This window comes from Spermophilus citellus (genome assembly GCF_964194105.1).
Source record: "Spermophilus citellus genome assembly, chromosome: 7".
In the NCBI taxonomy this organism is placed as follows: Eukaryota; Metazoa; Chordata; class Mammalia; order Rodentia; family Sciuridae; genus Spermophilus; species Spermophilus citellus.
The window spans coordinates 83205060-83213508 of NC_138188.1; the positions used below are offsets into that span (position 1 = coordinate 83205060).

General features: G+C 34.1%; 1 pseudogene across 1 annotated transcript; it reads left to right on the forward strand.

Moving 5' to 3' along the window:
* Positions 1-33: 33 nt before the first annotated feature.
* LOC308653878 (olfactory receptor 5H17-like) lies at positions 34-954 on the forward strand (annotated as a pseudogene). The gene has a single exon. The product of its transcript is annotated as an olfactory receptor 5H17-like (transcript).
* Positions 955-8449: the final 7495 nt, after the last annotated feature.

The following is an 8449-nucleotide window of genomic DNA, read 5'->3' on the forward strand; positions in this document are numbered from 1 at the left end:
TTTTGTTTCATTTCAGGGGACATCCTGTGAGGCATGGAAGAGGCAAATGCAAATTTGCTGACAGTTTGTTCTCACAGGACTTACACAGCAACCACAGTGGAAACTCCCCCTGTTCCTGGTGTTCCTGGCTATATACCTTATAAACGTTGTGGGAAACATTGGTCTGATTTCTCTGATCTGGAATGACCCTCAGCTTCACATCCCTATGTATTTTTTCCTCGGAAATTTAGCATTTGTAGATGCTTGGTTATCATCAACAGTGACCCCAAAGATGTTGGGCAGCTTCTAAGATAGGAGCAAGATGATATCTCTAGCTGAATGCAAAACACAATTTTTTTCCTTTGTATTCAGTGCAACCACAGAATGTTTTCTCCTGGCCGCAATGGCTTATGATCGTTACACAGCTGCCACCCTTTACTGTATCCTATGATAATGACCAATAGACTATGCATCTGGCTACTGGTTTTGTCATTTGTAGGTGGCTTTCTTCATGCCTTAATTCACGAAAGCTTTCTATTCAGACTAACCTTCTGTAATTCCAACATAATACATCACTTTTATTGTGATGTTATACCCCTGTTAAAAATTTCATGCAATGATCCTTCTATTAATTATCTATTAATATTTATTTTCTCTGGTTCAATACAAGTTTTCACCATTGGGACTATTCTTGTTTCTTATACCCTAATTATTTTTATAATATTAAAAAAGAAGTCTGAAAAGAGCGTCAAAAAAGCCTTCTCCACCTGTGGAGCCCATCTCTTTTCTGTGTCTTTATACTATGGCCCCCTTCTCCTCATGTATGTACATCCTGCATCTTCACAAGCAAATGATCAAGACATGCTTTCTCTATTTTATACTGTCATAATTCCTGTGTTAAACCCCATTATCTATAGCCTGAGAAACAAGCAAGTCATAGATTCACTGGTAAAAATGTGTAAAAGACATTTTTAGAATTTCGATCTCATATCAATATCTGTTCTCTTTTCATTAAAATTTTCACAATATTATGTAGGTAAACGTGGATGTTTTCAGTATCCTTCAAGGATTTTTGCAGTTATTGTTGTTCTATAATATTAATTCTTAAGTTTGTAGTATACAGTTAACTTTTTAAAATTTTATAAATCAAATTTGTAAATATCATTACTTGAGCCTTGGTAATATGTAATTAAATTTGCTCAAAGGATAAACACATAGCTGATATCAACTCACTTCAAGTTTAATAAAGAAAATATCATACAGTTAAATTTAAGTTTACATGTTGTCATTAGGAGTGGTTCATAGGATAGACTATGACAAATAAGAGGGAAGCAATTTAGTGTATTTTTCACTTACAAGAGAGAAACCATAGAAATATTTGTACTGATATTATTCTGTTATTCTATATTTCTTAAGGTCCACTTCACATAATTAAAACAAATCAATCTTTCTTTATTTCCTCCCTCCCTCCCTCCCTCCCTCCCTCCCTTCCTTCCTTCCTTCCTTCCTTCCTTCCTTCCTTCCTTCCTTCCTTCCTTCCTTCTTTCCTTTTTCCTTTTGTACTACAGATTGAACTCAGGGGCACTTAACCAATGAGCCACATCCCTAGCCTATATATATAGGATATATATATATATATATATATATATATATATATATATATTTCTTTTTTTTTTTTCATTTTGAGAAAGGGTTTCACTAAGTTGCTTAGAACCTTGCCAATTTGCTGAGGCTGCCATTGAACTCATGATCCTCCTGCCTTAGCATGTACTTGGGACCCATGTTTGTCCTGCTTTTTGTTCCCCTGAAGGTTACCAACCAAACCCAGGATATGGAGTGAAATGATCACATTCAGTTCATCATTCCAATAACACATGCTGCATACATGTAGTTTGTTGTATTTTATTAATATATGATATTTTCAAGGAACTAATTGTTTCCTGTCAAGTTATGTAGATATTTTCTTGTTTATTTACCTTAGAACAAGAAAGCAAAATTGACAATGTAGTCAAGGATCTCTTCTGCTATCAGGAAGGTCTATTGCTATAATTGTTCTCCTAGATGAGCAGGTGGGCATTAATCTATGAATGCATGGGAAAGGTATATAACCTGTCAAGTCTTGCTTTAATTTTGTTGGGTTTGGAACAAAAAATCCAGGCTTATATGAAACAAACTTCCTCTGTAGACTTCTCTTATTTGTATCAGGTCTACAGATTGTTCTTCTCTGATTTGTGCTTCAATACAATCCCAATACTTCATGCTCCAAAAATTCACGCAAATCGTTAATCCTTTGATGTGACTCCAATATCACTTCTATTTTAGAGTCTTCTTTTATGTTCACTATTTTTTTCATTTCAGTGAGACTCTGGGATTGAGGTAAAATGTGCACTTTTGGAAAGCCCTTATTTTTTTTCCATATTTTGGGGGGAGTACTAAGGATTAAACCAGGCACTTTACCATGGATTTATATCCCCAGCACTTTTTTTTTGAAACCTGGGTCTTGCTAATTTGCATAGAGCCTCACTAAGTTGTTCAGGCTGGCCTCAAATTTATGATCCTTCTGCCTCAGTCTCCTGAGTCACTGGGATTATAAGAATATGCAACCACTCCCAGCCCAAGTCCTTAGTTTTGACAAAATATTCAATATTTGGCCTTTTGCTTTAAAATAAATTATGAAAATATATACAAATTATTTAATGGACATTTAAATTTAAAGTATGATATCTTTTAGCTAAGTCCTAATTTTCTGAAATAGGGCTTATGATTTTGGATTAAAATTTTTTCATAACTACAATGATAACATAAGAGAAATACTCTTGACTGTGATGATCATCTATTCATTCCTTACCTTGGATAGTTAAAAGAATTCATAGTTCCTCTCTGTATACACATCTATATACATACTTTCTTAATAATATTATAAGACCTACTATCATTCAGAATATTGTTGACAAAATTATGTTAGACAATGAAAGTCATATTTAAGATTTTGGAGAAAAGCAACTAAACAGAAGTTAAAACTGGACACTTTAGTTTTTCAAATGTAGGTTGCGACTAAATATATCAGGTTTTTATTGCATATTTGTATTGGGTAAGTGCCAATACTTACATGGTCTAAGATATTTTGGAGGGTGCTTAGATGGTGATATATTTTTTGGTACTGGGGTTTAAACTCGGGGGTGCTTATTTATTCAGCCACATCACCAGCCTGTGGTTTTATTTGTTTGTTTGTTTGTTTTTAGAGACAGGGTCTCACTAATTTGCTCAGGGCCTTGTTAAGTTGGTGAGGCTGGCTTTGAAGCCATGATATTTCTGCTTCAGCCTCCTGAGCCATTGGTATTACAGGTGTATTAGAATCCTTTGGGGACCTGTGCAAACACATAATGTTTGACTCCATCATCAGAATGATGCAGCAATGTTAATGCTATTGGAGTGTGACCACACTTAGAGAATCATTGTGTTTAATAAATAGCAAAGAAAAGTTCATAATCTTAACATATGCTAAAGACATGTCCAAATGTAATGTCCATCATCCTATATTCTCTATTTCAGAAGAACTGTGAAAACATTCTTGATTTCTACAATCTGATTTGTACTTTCCTAATTTGGACAGGAGAATGCAGAATTCATAGAGCATTGGTTTCAAGGATGAAGTGTTGTGACGTATGCCATAATCTTTTTCCCTTCGAATTAATAATGACAATAATATTAGCCAATCAAAACTATAGCCACCAAATTATGAAACCAGCCTGTGTGGTATATAAATATTATAATATTTTATTCAGCTATAAAGAAAAGTGAAATTATGTCACTTGAAGCTGGATAGATAGAACTTGAGAATGCTATGTTAAGCAAAATAAGCCAAACTTAGAAAGTCCAGGATCATGTTTTCTTTCATATGTGGGATTTAGAGGAAATAAAAGAATAAAAAAGTGGGTGTGGAATCTCATGAAAATAGAAGTGAAACAAGTAGAACAGAAGAAGGGGACCTGGAGGCAGGAGGAAGGGCAGGAAAAGGAAGGTAATGGAGAAAAAAAACGACCAAATTTTATTGTGTGCATGTGCAAATATGTAACAACAATTCCACTATTATGTACAATTATATAACAAAAAATTCAAAAAATTCTATGACTACATTTCAGTACAGCAATGAGAGGGGATTTTATCAATGACTAAAATATTAAATGCCAAGATGAATAAATATTTGTATTATTGTCAAAGTTTGTATAGTGCATGTTTCAATTTCTATAACAATATGATATTTACTAATTCTATGAAGATATTTTCTCCTGAGTGAGACATACTTGAACCCAATAGCTACCATTTGCAGCATGTATTGTCTTTAACTTTTAAGAGCAAAAAAATTAATTTGCCAAATTTATAGTGAGTATTTGTATTAGCTACATTAGGGTTCTCCATATACAGGGTATCTTCAAATAAGGGTAAATAATTTTTTTTTAAGAGAGAGAGAGGAGAGAGAGAGAGAGAGAGAATTTTTAATATTTATTTTTTAGTTCTCGGCAGACACAACATCTTTGTTGGTATGTGGTGCTGAGGATCGAACCCGGGCCGCACGCATGCCAGGTGAGCGCGCTACCGCTTGAGCCACATCCCCAGCCCAAGGGTAAATAATTTATTGTAGGCAGTTATCTCATATAACTGTGGAAGTGGAGAAGTTCAACTTTGTACATATACAAACTGGAGACTCAGTAAACAAAAAAAACTGAGCTGGAGTATAGATTTTTGATCAAGTAAAGGCTTCAGGACCAGGAGGACAGAAGACAAACAATGTCAATATTCTAGCTCTAACTTGGCAAGAAGAGAATGCATTCAATATTCCTCTGACTTTTTGTTTTATTCCGATCCTTGGTGAATAGCGTGATGTCATGTACAGTGGAGAAAGTGGTGTGCTTTGCACAGTCCAGTTCAAAGGCTAATATATTCTGGAATCTCTCTTGTAAACACAATCTGAAATAATATTAAGATGGATATCTAGGCATCCAGACTTCCAATGGCCCAATTAAGTAGACATACCCCCCCAAAATCCACCTGATGTTTACCACTTGTTGATTGAGTTTCCATTCATATCTCCTTAAATCATAATCTAACTAAAGGAATAACAAAGTCATAATTCTACACAACTGTCTTCCCTACAAAGGATAACTCAAACAGTTTCCAAAGATTAGGTGATTTTTCTTCTTCTTTTGATACCCCACAACAGAAATAATCTGATGAAATTTTACAATACTTTAATTAAGATACAAAATCAATACATCTATTGTATGTGAAAAGAAAATATGAAAAGATAGAAATATATATTTGCATATACAATCATAAATATATTCATAATAAACTAGGGAGAAAATGCTCAGGAGAATTATAATTCTCATTCATTCATATAATTGGTCATGTGATCATAGTTGCCTATTTTAGTCATCTTCTATGGAGGATTTCATGTCCCCATTGCATCCATTTATTACCTCAACTTGTCCTAGTTCTTTATGTGCTATACTCACTTAAACCTTCATTTTTGAAGTGTCTGGGCCATTAGTAATTCTGTATATCCTACTATACAGGGTTAAGTTGGGTTGTTGACATTTTCCATCAACCTAAATTATCTCATGATAATATTAAAAGACATCATCAAGGATATCTTTTTTTCAAATACACTGTTACTTACCTCTCTTATGGAGTTATATTTGTATCCTCCTTTGTGAATGTGGATGAATCATTACAGTTAATACAACCACTTCCTTGTTTTTTTTTTTTTGTTGTTGTTGTTGTTGTTGAATCAGAGGAATTATAAGCCCAAAGTGGAAAGGTGGCAGTCTTAATTTTCAGGTCAATTGAAACATTTTTGTATGTCCTGGAGGAAATATTCCTTCCTCTGAAATGAAGACTTCTGGGCCAGTACTGCATAGGAACTTAGAAATAGGAAATCAATTTTTTCTTGAGAGTCATTAGGGTTAATGAGTGTTGTCACTCTCATTTCCTTTCTTTTATTTCTGGACACATGTTTTCTGGCTACTAAAAAAAAAAAAAAAAAGCACCATATGTTAGATGTTGTTTTTTAGCCTATTGTGTCTTCTACACAGTCCTGTGCAAGCCATGTGCAGTACTGCCATTTAGTTGGACCCAATGAATTGCAAGAATTGGAGCTTATTGCTCATTATATGGCCTGACTGGCAAAGCATCAGGCACAGCAACCTAGACTTAAATTTGAATCCCATCCAGAAGTAGAAGCTTTTCAGGTCACTTGGCAAGGTTGGAGTAGCAAACCCAAATAAGGTATACCTTGGCTTTACAATCCAAAGGGCCCACTAGGCATCATGGCCTTTTCTTGGTTGCAGCAAGGAACCAATGTAATAACTTTTTCTTCACCCTGGAAGTGATACATTGACATGCTATATGCCATTGAACTTATAGAAAGTGAAAGAGCAATTAAAAGCCTTCCATAAAATAAAAGCCTTGTACCAGATGAATTCTCAGCTTGATTCTACCAGAACTTTAAAGAAGAACAAACATCAGTTTTTATCAAATTATTCAATAAAATTGAAAAACAGGGAGCACCCCCCAAATATATTCTATAAAACCAGTATAATTCCAATGCCAACACCAAATAAAAATACATTAAAAAACTATAGACCAATATCCCTGATAAACTTAGATGCTTTTTAAAGCATGATAAACTTAGATGTTTTTAAAAAAAAAAACAAATCACATTCAAAAACACAAGAAAATAATACACAATAATTAAGTTGGTTTCATCCCAGGAGGCATGGTTGATTCAAAATACTCAGACTGATAAATGCAATTCACCATATAAATAGAATTAATAACAAGAATCATATGATCCTCTGCTAAGAGCCATAGCCAAGTAGTATGATGCATGGCATTTTTGGTTGAAAATTGAGATCAGATGATTATGTTAAGATCTGCATTCATATGGATATTATACCCCTGCTGTCCACCTCACCTGCTACAGGACTCCTGGAGAGTTCCCATTGGTTGGGGAAGTGCTGTAGGAGGGGTCTAATATCCATATGAATGCAGATCTCAATATATGCATAAAAGACTCTTGATAAATATCCAGCACCCATTTGTGTTAAGAACACTAGAGAAACTAGGGATAAAAGGAATTTAGCTCAACATTATAAAAGCTAGATATGAAAAACTCAAAGCAAACATCATACTGAATAGAAAAAAATCTAAAGCATTTCCTTTAAAATCAGGAGTAAGACAAGGATATCTGCTCTCACCACAACAGTGCAACTTAGTTCTTGAAATTCTAGCAAGAGAAATTGGGCAAGAGAAGAAAATCAAATGGATACAGATGAAAAAATAGGAGTTCAAATTATTTCTTTGGTAATGAAATGACCTTATATTTAGAAAACCCAAAATCTCCACCAGAAGGTTTTCCAGAGCTGATAAATGATTTCAGCAAAGTAGTAGAATTACAGAATCAAAACTCATAAATTAATAATTTTTCTATACTCTAACAGTGACTCTGCTGATAAAGAAGTTAGGAAAACCATCCTATTCACAATTACCTTTAAAAAATTCTTTGGAATAAATCTAACCAAGAAGGTTAAAAAGCTCTACAATAAAAATTGTAAAACACTGAATAAAAACATTTTTTTTGGAGAAGACCTTAGAAGATAGAAAAGTTACCAATGTTCTTGGATAGTCAAAATCAATACTCTCAAAATTGTCATACTGCCAAAAGCAATATACAGATTCAATGGAATACTTGTAAAAATAGCAACGACATTCTTCACAGAACCAGAAGAAAGAGTCCTAAAATTAATTTGGAAGAGTAAGAGACCTATAATAACCAAAGCAATTGTGACCAAAAAGGGCAATTCTGGAGGCATCACAATGTCAGATCTCAAATTATACTATAGAAGTATACTAACAAAAACTGCATGGTATTGGTATCAAATAGTTAGGAAGACCAATAAAATATAAGTGCCAAATCCATTTATTTTATCTATCTTACACTTACAAAGGTGTCAAAAATAAATGTTGGGGGAAAAATGGCCTTTTAAACAAATGTTTCTAAGGAAACTACATATTCTATATAGAAGAATGAAACTAGATTCTTATTTCTCACTTTGTACAAAAGTCAAATCGAGGTGAATCTAATAAGAATTAGATCAGAAACTCAGCAACTACTAGAAGAAAATATATGTGGGACAGGCAATGGCTTTCCTAGCCAACCACTACAGCTCAAGAAATAAAACCATAGCCAGGCATGGTGGCACACACCTGTAATTCCAGCACCTCAGGAGAGTGAGGCAGGATTATTAGTTCAAAGTCAGGCTCAGCAACTTAGTGAGGCACTTAGCCACTGAGCAAGACCCTGTCTCTAAATAAAATATTTTAAAAGGGCTGGGGATGTGGCTCAGTGGTTAAGCACCCCTGGGCTAAATGCCTCATACCAAAAAATAAAAAAATAAAAAATAAATTA